The sequence below is a fragment of the Gobio gobio genome, assembly GCF_949357685.1.
Source record: "Gobio gobio genome assembly, chromosome: 14".
Taxonomy (NCBI): Eukaryota; Metazoa; Chordata; class Actinopteri; order Cypriniformes; family Gobionidae; genus Gobio; species Gobio gobio.
Window position 1 is genome coordinate 11856944 of NC_137107.1, and position 12123 is coordinate 11869066.

General features: G+C 37.2%; 1 protein-coding gene and 1 long non-coding RNA gene across 8 annotated transcripts in view; both read right to left on the minus strand.

Annotated features, from left to right (window-relative positions):
- LOC307136777 (rho GTPase-activating protein 26-like) overlaps positions 1–12123 on the minus strand; it is a 182370-nt gene that overhangs the window by 140589 nt on the left and 29658 nt on the right. The gene's annotated exons all lie outside the window — the stretch shown is intronic.
- LOC307136783 lies at positions 1962–7842 on the minus strand. Its single transcript, XR_013817825.1, has 3 exons — positions 7230–7842; positions 3336–5699; positions 1962–2574 (listed from the first exon to the last, which is right to left on the minus strand). It is a non-coding gene; the product is annotated as an uncharacterized lncRNA (long non-coding RNA).

The window sequence follows — 12123 nt, forward strand, 5'->3', positions numbered from 1 at the left end:
TTTCCAGTCGCGCCTGTTTAAGGGTTAAGAATGGGGGCGTGAAATTAAATGATTATTTTAAAGGGTTAGTTCACCCAAAAATGAAAGTTCTGTCATAATTTACTCTCCCTCATGTCGTTCCAAACCCATTAGACTTTAGTTTAACTTCAGAACAGAAATGAAGATATTTTTTATGAAATCTGAGAGATAGTTGTGTGGATCAATGGAGGGATAGAAATCTCAGATTTCATAAAAAATATCGTAATTTGTGTTTCTGAAGATGAACACAAGTCTAATAGGTTTGGAACGACATGAATTATGTCGCAAATTATGACAGAATTGTTGGGGTTAATTAACCCTTTAATTATGTGATGCATCTTGTAGTTATATTTGAAAATACAAAATGGCAAATCAAGTCAACAAGGCCGGAGTCTGTTCTCGAAATGTGTTTTACTTTATGGGTAAATATCTAATGTAGGACTCAAGTTAATATACTGAATGAATTAAACAAATAAATAGAAACGTACATGCATACAACTGTAAGACAACACTAAGTAGCAACAAACAAGCATGCAAACTGCTAGTTTTCCCAGTTGATAAATGTTGAATGAAGTGCTAAATGAACCATCGTATCATTTCTATGACACGTGATATAGATCAGTTATGCTTCTGCAGGCGTGTAATCTCATCATATGTTGCTAACTAACGTTGCAGTAACCTCATTAAAGTCTGGCAGCGTCTGCAACAGGGAAAGGACAATATTCTGGCCCAGCTGGATTACAAAAGAGTCATTATGAACTATTTAAAACGAGTCATTTAATCCAATAAAATTATTGGGTGTAAACAGCATTCCTGCACCTGGGTCACAGCTTTAGCTGGATCTATATGACACTTGACCTAAAAGAACTGCATCCATTATTCCGGCTGACATGTTACCGAGGTGACTCCATGACCTCTTTCCGTCAGCTCCCATTATGAATGGGGAAACTGTGACAAATCATGGAAAAGGAACTGCACATAAATGTGCATGGAGTAGTTGCCGTTACATGTCAACAATGAATGCACTGTGGTTATGTCTAAGTAAACTTTGCAAGCAGAGGTGGTTGTAGGGTGTCTGGATATTCACAGTTTACGCCTTTTTGAATGCGTATGAGAATACTTTGATGAAATATTGGAACACTCTAAGAAAAAATTTGCTAAATTTTGACCTTTATGGGTACAACAGCTTGTCACTAGGGCAGTACCCTTAAAATGACACATTTTTACCTTTTTTACACCTAAAAGGTTCTCTACATATTGCTACTCTAAAGGTACTAATATGCACCTTTTAAATGGTCAGTTCACCCAAAAATGAAAATTACCCCATGATTTACTCACCCTCAAACAATCCTAGGTGTATATGACATTCTTCTTTCAGGCGAATACAATCAGAGTTTTATTGAATGGCAGCCCAAAATTTAAGACCAAAAAAGTGCATCCACCCATTATGGGCTTCAAATTTTGGGCTGCTATCCCTTTAAGGGGGAAAAAGGTACAAAGATGTCCTTTTAAGGGTACTGCCCCAGTGACAAGCTGTTGTACCCCTAAAGGTACAATTTGTACACATTTTTTCTGAGAGTGAATAACATAAACATCACAAAAAATAATGAAGTGCTACATCTGCACCCTCCCACAGTAAAAAAAAAATTATGAATAACCATTGTCAAACCTATAAAATAATGAAAGATGTTAACTGAACATGTTTCTGAACAAATTTAATGACTATGGAAGTATTACGGTTTAATTTTAATGAGTTTGTAGGCCACTGCTTTGGAATCATATGTTGTGAAAAAAAAACATTTTTGTGAAAAAAATTTAATTAATTGAACTGAAAATCTTCCTTTTCAGGTATATCCATGTAATAGTTACTCTGTCAACATAATACGTCTACAGTGAAGTCTAACATATGAACCTTTAGATAAAATCGTTTTTTTGTTTTTTTTAAGTCTGCATGTGTTTTTTGTTAAGTATCATATTTGAAACATCAGGCTTTTATGGCTCATAGAGTATGATATAGGAGAATATGGAGCTCATACCCGAGGAGGAGGAAAAAAAGTTTATTCTTTTAACTTTTATTCATTGGCTCAAACTATGCAAAAATATGCAACTTGCTGCCAATATAGTTTTTTCTATATGGCTAAAAATAAGATAAATGTCTGATAGTTTGTAGTTATTATCCATTTATTCACTTTTTAAGCACAGACCTGAAAATTAAATAAACTGTCAAACATTTTGAATGCCTTGGAGCGCAGACTTAAGTCTGGTCTCTTTTCAAAGAAGATACCTGGGGTGCGTTTCCCAAAAGTTAGCAAACCGTGGTCGCAAGTTCCGTCGTTATCAACATAGTTCAACCAGTCGGTGTTTCCCGAAACCATAGTTCCAACGAACATTCGCAAACAGCATCGCAAACTTGTGTGGTTGGAACAACCGCTCTTGACATGTGGACTTAATAAATCCTTATCTTGAGCAAAATAAGCAAGCTGACATTTAGTACAAACTATATCTTTATTTCGAACACATACAAATGTCATTTATGTCTTTTAGTTTGTCAAGAGACTTAAAGGTCCCCTTCTTCGCGATTCCATTGTTCAAACTTTAGTTAGTGTGTAATGTTGCTGTTAGAGCATAAATAATACCTGTAAAATTATAAAGCTCAAAGTTCAATGCCAAGCGAGATATTTTATTTAACAGAAGTTCCCTTTCAAAGCCTACAGCGAACGGCTGGCTTGGACTACATCCTGGTACTTCCTTCTTTAATTACGTCAGTAGAGCAGTAGAACAGACTAACCTCCGCCCACAAAGAAACGCGAAAAGGGGGCGCGGTCTTGTTGCTGTCCCACGTGGAGAAGCGGACGGTCGCGTGGAGAAAAGGAACTGTTGCGTTGAGTGTGTTTATCGCCAAGTCATCGAGACGCTGTTATTTTCATCCAGGAGTCAAATCACCTTTGTTTGGCTTTCCCAGGGACGCTGTAGAGATTATTGAACGCATCTCCCCGTTAAGAGGCGTGACCTTTCCAACGTGCGCTAAGCTGCTGTCAAATTACAACACAGGAACCGCTTTCACGTGCGCTAAGCTGTGGTCGAATCACAGCACAGGAACCGCTTGCACAGTCAGAACTCGTTACGTATTTCTGAAGGAGGGACTTCATAGCACAAGGAAATCACCAGCCGTTTTTAGGATGGTGAGAACAGCGGTATACAGATAAGTAAATTGTGTGAAAAATACTGTGTTTTTTTTACACGCGAAACATGAACACATGTTATATTGCACACTGTAAACACAATCAAAGCTTCAAAAAAAACACGAAGAACGGGACCTTTAAAGCTAGCCTGACAAGCCAGACCCACATCAAGATGTTGGGTCTGGGAACACACCATTGGCAGGGCTCAATCTGAGGGGCGGGATTGTCTTTCAAATTCCTGCACGCAATAGGATAGCGCTACAACCAACCAGAGCAACGGAGAAGGTGAAGCGGAGCTAGTTGAGATTAAAGTTTTGCCGTATCTGGTCGGCAAAACTCTGAACACATTTTCCTTTTTTAAAAATGACTTCAGTGCCGTTCTTTGTTCTTTTCTCAAAAAAAAGCTTAACTCCTTCGATCTCAAAATAATTTATTAAAACACTGGAAAAATCCAACTCACAAAAATTTAGGCTAATGATTATGTTTTAGTTAACTGGACAATTAAATGCAAAAAAAGTTGGCTTAACCACTGAAAAGAAGTTGGTTCCACAATTGTTGGACCAACCTAGTATTAATTCAATTTGTAATAGCAAGTTAACAAGCATACAAGTTGCAACAATTGAACAATGCATTCTGGGTGCATCATGCCAAACTCATCCATGGCTCCCAGCATGCATTGCGGCATGAAGCATGTCACCATTGTTGACCATTCGGTTTCTGGAAACAGTCGTGACTGGCTAGTTGATTTCTTCAACGATGCAACGTACTATTAGCCTGGTCCTAGTACAATTTCATTTGTACAGAGAGTCTGGCCACTCTCCATTGACAAGTCTTAACTTCCTTGAAGGCGGGTACTCTGTTGAAGTTTAAAACTATAGGATCTGCCCAGAGCCACTCTAGATCTGCCATAACCAATCGCTAACGTTCGGTCATGACGTATGTCATCTCAAACTAGCGCACAACATCAATGTCATTGTTCTCAGCCACTCCCTCTGTTCGCTGATTGGACCGGTTAAAAACCAGAGAATATACCGCAATCCCAGACGGAGTACTCAAAACGAAAATGAAAATTAAGCGGAAGTACATAGGAGGGCGGAGCCAGGCTAACGTACTATGGTAGTTAAGCAGCAAGTTACGTCGTTGTATGGGAAACACACCCCTATAGGCAGATTAATGCTGAAGGGAAAACAGTTTTTAAAAAAGCGAAATTAAAAAAAGTTTTTCAGAAATACAATTTTCAATAGTATTTTATATTTTCCAAAACAAGTTTTACTCTAAAACCGTCAGAAAATCAAAGCCATACATCTAAAAAAGTTGTGTTCCAAATTTGAGGACCAATGCTGTCATTTTGGACTATTTTATTTCTGGACCATTTAACCTTTTCATGATTTCTTTCCCCCACATAGCAAGTGCCAAAACATTTATCAAGTTTCATACTATTACGATACAGTAACAAAAAAAAATATGCTTTTTGGTCCAAAATGACCGAAGAGCACCAGAATAAAATGGGGTCAACTTTTGATTTCATGTTGACTTTTACAGTTTAATGCAAGTCATTTTCTTGGCCTGTAATTTTTATAAATTTGAAAACAGTGTTTATGCTAATGATCACTCATACCCTTTCTGTGGTCTTTTAAATGATACAACACCAAATTAGACTCTGAGGAGATAATGTCTGATACAAAAAATCTGGAGTGGATAATCAATATTCCCTTTGATCCTCTTACAACTCCTTCAAGCATCGCTTGCTTTCCGCAAGCAGAAATTAATCATTCAAATTATTCATGAGATCGGCGTGCCAACATGCTGAACATGTGCGTGTGTGATCTTTGCCAGAGAAAGGGAGGGCAAAAACCGACAGCACATATCCCGAGATGAGTGTGTGCTGGCGGGGTGTTGGGATCTCCGCTTCTGCTCGCCAGGAAGAGGATTCTAGGTCAGCAGGGAAATCCCATTATTACGGCAAGCCGTGACGGATAACTTTAAGCCTACATGCATGTGCTTTTGCGCTCACTTGTGTTTGTGTGCTTTTGTGCTGTTCAAGCACTTGCAGAGAGTGTTTAGTTGTGTTTATGGGGGCTGAATGTTTGCTCGCATAAGCTGCTTTTTCCTCGGTCAGAATGTAAAAAACACCTGCCGTTCTTTGTGCTGTCCAACGGACGTTTTGGGATTGATTGCTAGTTAGTAAGCAGGCGGTGTGTGATCGCAGTTATCTGGACGAGACAGAAGGGCTTGAGGAAGGTGCCTGTACCAAACAGACACCCCAAAGGAAACCCTGAAGGACTTGGAGCGTTACATGAAATCCAAATGTCTGTCCGTTTGAGGAGAATGCAATGAAATTCAGTCCTGGGGAAGCTGCTTTGAAACTGTTACCCAGATACTTGTAGTACAACTACAGTAAAAATAGTAAATTACAAGTAACTTATAAAATAGAGAGATATGCTATTACTTTTCAAAGCATTCTTTGACTAGAAAATATAATTAATCTTGTATTTTAATCTTAAAGGGGTGGTAAAACACATTCTTTTGAAGGCTTGACTGTGTTTGTGGGGTGCACTGTAACATGTGTTCATGCTTCGTTTAAAAAAAATTGCCTTATTTTTCATATATTTGACCTTTATTCTACACTGCTCTGTCCCTCCTTGTAAAACGGTCTGATGCTTTCCGGGTTGTATGAAGCCAGTCCCTCAAAAATACGCAGTGGGCTCAGATTGGTTAGCTGGCCCAGTGTGTTGTGATTCGCTAACCGCCTAGTGCACGTTTGACGGAAACGCCACGCCCCTTACCTTTACCGGAGGCTGTGCTTTCTGCTTTGGTCAGTTTAAAAAACAACTGCGTCAATAAAACCATATGAGCCCGAATCAGACCCAGAACATTTGAGTGAAGATGATCGAGCAGAACCTGTTCAGTCCTCAAGAGTAAAGACTGCGGATCTATAATCGCTACTGAATGGCACTTTAACTTTTGTATTTTTAGAACGATTATAGCCAAATATCTGTCGCAAGAACTAACCCAAAACGAACACTAAGCACTGGCTTTAACTAGTAAGTTAGCCAAATCACACACAGAACCATGTTTAGCATGCCTGTAGATAAATATACATAAAAGCTCTAATCAAAGAATAATTTACACTAATGTCAGGTTCGCTGTTGAGATTTTAACGTTAGTGTTTGTAACGTTAGGTGTTCGTCGGATAACGTTAAGTATGAATGAGCATTTAACAGACTGGTTTGCAGAACAGCGTTGTCATCTGTTTACTTCCTTGCTACAACCTATTACAGGAAAACACATCGATGAAAAATAAATCAGACTTACAGGTTGTGGCCCGTGAACAGCTTCTGTTTGTAAATCCAGCTTTCAGGACAAGCCGTTGTGCATATCCTGTATTGAACTCGCGAAGTTTGTGGAAGATTGTGTTGTCCTCCGTGAAATGTGCAGCGCGCGTCGTGCATCCACGCACCGGCAGTGTTTTTTTCACGCAGCTGACGTTGTGCAAATCCGGCATTGAAATCGCGAAGACGGTGGATGTTTCCCTCCGTGAGATGTGCTGCAGGGAGCCCTGCGCGCGCCTGATTCCCCGCTGACTCAAACACACGTGCATATAACATGCTGTGTGTTAAACGCTCTGCAACGCACCCCCGTCCCAAGGAAGGCTGAACAGAGCAAGTACCCCAGACCTGCAATCCGGATGAAAATAACAGCGTTTCCTTGGCATCGCTGCAACAACACTCCAGCCTAACTATACCACAACAGCGCCGCGATACAAAATGGCCTCACCCCCCCTTATTTAATATTCTCGGAGGAGGGGTTTATGTAAATATTGAGCCTGTTGATGTCACCAACCCTGGAGGAATGTGTGTAGTCGCCTAGCGGCCGTTTACTGTAGTCCTTAGAAACTGATTTCTTTAAAAGCAAATATCTCCCTTTGCTTTAAACTTTGAACGTTGTAACTTTGCAGATGTTGTTTATGCTCAAGCAGCAACATTACACGCTAGCTAAAGTTAGAATAATGAAATCGTGGTTTACCACCCCTTTAAATGACTTCATGGTAGAAATGCCCTAGCAACCACCCACAACAGCTGATATCATGGCTAAGTTTTTCCACATGGCTTACATTTCCCTTATAAAATGTAAAAAATCTACATGACATGTATCACATCATAAAATCCGAGCACAAAAATTATACAGATCTCACTTATCGTGAAAACATAAAATCTATACTAGAACTGCTAAAACTAAAAAGCACCCAAATGTATGGGATAAAGAGTAGTATTTAAAAGGAATGCCCCAATATTACAATTCTGCAAGATTATGGTTGACAACCAATATTAAGATTCTACTATTTTGACTAAAAACTAAATTCAAAAGATGCATTTTGGGATTTGTGACACAGATTATGTGTTTTGTTAACACTGTAACAAAAACCACAAACTCACATAAAAAGCCAAGAGTCAAACTGCCCAACTAAATGAAACACTGTTCACCATAATGGTGACCAAATATTTTCAATAAAACATCAACAACTAAACCTCTGTTATTTCTCAATAAGAGCTTCTAAAGACGTCTTTCAGGGTTGGAGCCAAACTCTGCAGGACAGTGACTCACTAGGACTGAACTTGCCTACCCCTGCTCTAAGTCAGAGATGTATAGTAACGAAGTAGAACTACTTCACTACTGTACTTAAGTACTAAAAGGCAGTATCTGTACTTTACTAGAGTATTATTTTTTTCTCCTACTTCCACTTTTACTTCAGTACATATTTTCGATGAGTTTAATACTTTTACTCTGTTATTTTTTTTTATGTGCAGCATCGTTACTCGTTACAATTATAAAAATGTTACAAATCATTCCATTCCAAACCCACATTACCGCGCATGAGAGAGAGAGCGCGCGCGAGAGTGCGAGAGAGAGACAGAGCGCGCGAGAGAGAGCGCGAGAGAGCCCCGCGAACGCGCATTCACTGTCTTTAAAACAACACGAGTGTCTTGCGCTCAAATTGCTCTCTATTTGTTTACATAGTTAATGTGCACTGTGAAGTAACATATACAAAACATGAACAGCTGTATTTTTATTAACTAAGATTAACAAAGATTAATAAATACAGTAACAAATGTATTGATCATGGTTAGTTCATGTTAGTTATTAGTCTAATACATTAACTAATGTAATGTTAACAAATCAGACCATATTGTAAAGTGTTACAAACAAATAATTTACTCAGAACACCTCTTGAAATGAGAATATAAGTGTGCTTACCCCATTTTTTTTTAGTAAGAGTGGTTATAGTAAGATTTAATCTTAATGAACTACAGTATTTTCAGGTTATTTATATGACAATATGTAGAAAAATTACCTACCAACATTGTGATTGTCCTTTAGCTTAATCATTTGAAATAATAAAAACAATATGATGTTCAAACTTTTGACTACTTTCTTTAATAACTACATAACACAATACTTGTACTTTTACTTTCAGTACTTGAGTAGTACATTTTAAAATAAACTACTTGCAATACTTAAGTACAAAAAATGTTGAATACTTTAGTACTTCTACTTAAGTGTGGTGCTTAAAGAGCACTTCAACTTCTACTCAAGTCACTTTTTTAATAAGGAACTTGTACTTTTACTCAAGTATGTGTCTCTAGTACTTTATACATCTCTGCTCTAAGTAGAGGAAAACAATGGTATAATTGTACCCTAAGGACCAATTGTGCACCTTTAAAGTACCTTTATACGTTTTGTTCCCCAAGGAACAAAATTGTACCTCCACTGTACCTTTTTTTATGAGAGTGTGTCATCTCATTGTATAACATGCTATGCAGGAACTTCTAATGTTAACCCAGTCGTAAAAACAGTTAATTGGTCAAAATGAACCAGTAAGGTTAAAGTGAATCAAACGTCTCAGCACTGCTTCAGCTATTCAAGTAGAGTGTTTCGTTATCGAATTAGCTAGCTTGTGCACATTGATATAAAAGAGCAATGCAAAATGATTACAGCAATGCAACATTTTACCCTGCTACACCACTACTTCACTAGAAAAAAAACGCTGGTTGCTGCGGCATGCTATTTTGAAAGAGCTGAGCTACTGAGCTACACCAATGAACAAATAGCTACATTTATAGCAACTATATAGAAACTCTTGTAAGTTGCTTCTTCCCCTTTCTGAGAACCAAATACGTCTGAAATCCCTGCAATAACCCGCACTTCCTCATGTACATTTATTTAGATGTGAACAGAAATTTCTGACTAAGCGCTAAAGTTCACACGGAAACGGACTGTATCCTCTGTTGTTGGCACTCCAGGGTTCACAGAAATAACAGGCCGGAAGAGCAAACTCACATGCTTCAGTAACTTCACTGGCTCTTTCAGAGCCCGCTGCTGGCACATGAAGAAAATAACCGGCCTTTTTCAAAAAGCATCCACGTTCATTTGTACTTTTAACATCCTCTGTTCCAGGTCAAATAAGCCCATTTATGACATGATGAATGAAGACAAGCTTTAGTGGGTCAGCTGCTGTCTTCATGCCTCACTGAAGGTCCAAATTGCTTTGGAAAGCATCTCTCAATACTTTAGAATAATAATAATAAAAAAGAGTTGGCCATAATTATAAGTTCGCTATACAACAAATCAATGAATACACTTTATTTTTATTCTGAGCTATTAAAATGAAGCAAAAGAAAAGTGTAGAGACTGCAGCATCTCTATGTTAAAATCATGATAATTTTAAAAATTGGCCATAATTATGTTACCAAAACAATACATTTATATTGAGATATTTAACTTAAGAAAAAGAAAACTGTAGAAACTTCAGAATTACGTTGTTAAAAAAACACTAATAATTTAAAAGCATTGTTAAGTGTAATATTGGTAACATTTTATGTTTAATTTGTTATCATTAGTTAATGCATTGACTAACATGAACTAACAATGAGCAGTGTTTTTACAGCGCTAATTAACCTTTGTTAATATTAGTTAATACAAATGGGTAACACTTGTCCTTGTTACATATGTTACATGTATATTATGCATAATTACATGCAACTAACCCTCAACCAAACCCCAATCCTACCCTAACCCTAAAGTAAGTATGTAGTTAATTAATATTACTCAGTACTTAAATATATAATTACACTGTAACACAGACACCTTCAAATAAAACGTAACCTAAAAATGTTCTTGTTCATGTTAGTTCACAGTGCATAAACTAATGTTAACAGACACATCTTTTGATCCTAATAATGTATTAGTAAATGTTGAGATTACCATTAACTAAGATTAATAAATGCTGTAGAAGTATTGTTCATTGTTATTTCATGTTAACTAATGTAGTCATAACTAATGTTGACAAATGAAACCTTATTATAAAGTAAGAAATATTTAACAAATTTGATATTAGCTTAAAATAATATTTGGTAGTTACACGTTAGTACATGTACTTAATATAGTAATAACAGTAAAGTATTATAATTATAAGTAACTAAACCTAAACCAAACCTCCAATGTAAGTATATGTAGTTTATTAAATGTACTCAGTACGTATTTGAGAAAATGTAACAACATCGCCTTAGCATAAAGTGCAACCTAATATTTTTATACTGTACAATATAATATCGTACAATATTTTAATAAAGTTTCTGTGCTTAAAATTTACATATTTTCCTAAATCATTCTACACACTGTGACAGTTTTTGGCATTTCAAGTTGAGTGAAGTGTGTAGAAAAAATAAAATGTAAGCTAAAAATGGTATCTATATCTATGTTGCCTGGTTTTATTTAAGTCAAAAACAATAACAATCACTGAATCAACCTAAATACAATAATGCATACCAATAAAACTGTAGAAAAGCTCTCTGCAGGTTGCCACCTTTTACAGTGTAACTTCTGTGCCCCTAAACTTGTTTTAAACGTGTTTCTCAAAAACTTATCCTTTCTGGCCTTAGTCAAACATTCAGGAAGTCCACCCCCAAACTCATGCCATTGACTATATTGTCAATATTGCTGTGGTGGACTGTGTCTGTTTCAACCTTTGATCACTGTATAGTACACAATGAAATTATATAAGGTGAAAATCATATGATCCAATTAAGTTTATGAGACAATAATAGATGGTATATTAGCATTCGTTTGACTGCATTGTTTGAGCTGCGGTGTCAAACAAAAAAGGCCCACGGACCGAATACGGCCCAAAAAGGTGTCCAATCCGGCCCACGGTATGATTTGAACAATAATATAAAATAGAGATGCTGGCCATTCGAACGGGTTTTAGTTTTATCGTGGCCTATCTCTATTCCGGACTTGCAAACAAACTACCAGGAACAAGCTCAATGTTCACAAAAGAAAAATATAAATATTGAATTGGGGTTTGTACTGTATGAATGTATCTCTGAAGGGGTGGGGTGGGTGTATTTGTTAATTAAAAAAAATGGTGGTAAAAATTCCACACATTGCATTTAAATGAACACGCATTTTGATTGGTAACGACGTAACACGACACTGTCATTATTTTTACACCAGCTAGAGGGCGCTTGACTTTAAAACGTAAATAAAGGTCGTAATAAGGTGCTTGAAGTCGGGGGGTTTTTTGAGGACAGTCTGATCATTTCACAGAACCAAAGTATCTAATTTAAATAAGTCGGCGGTCGCGCCGGCGTGATCGGCTCGCTTTTTTTCTTATCAATGCCAAAGAGACTCAAATAAACTGTCGTTTTTTATCATTCAGGCAAGTGTAATACATCATTATAATCTGTTGTTTCTTTTTTTGTGTGTGTACAGTCACAATAAAAACAAAATGTTTCGCTTTTTGCAAAATAAAGAAAACAAACATGATGCGGGATCTGCAGCCTCTCTGTCAAAGACGTTCATTCAGATAGTCTTCAGAAAAGGAACTCTAGCTTAGTGAATACTTGTCCCACAAACATGAGAC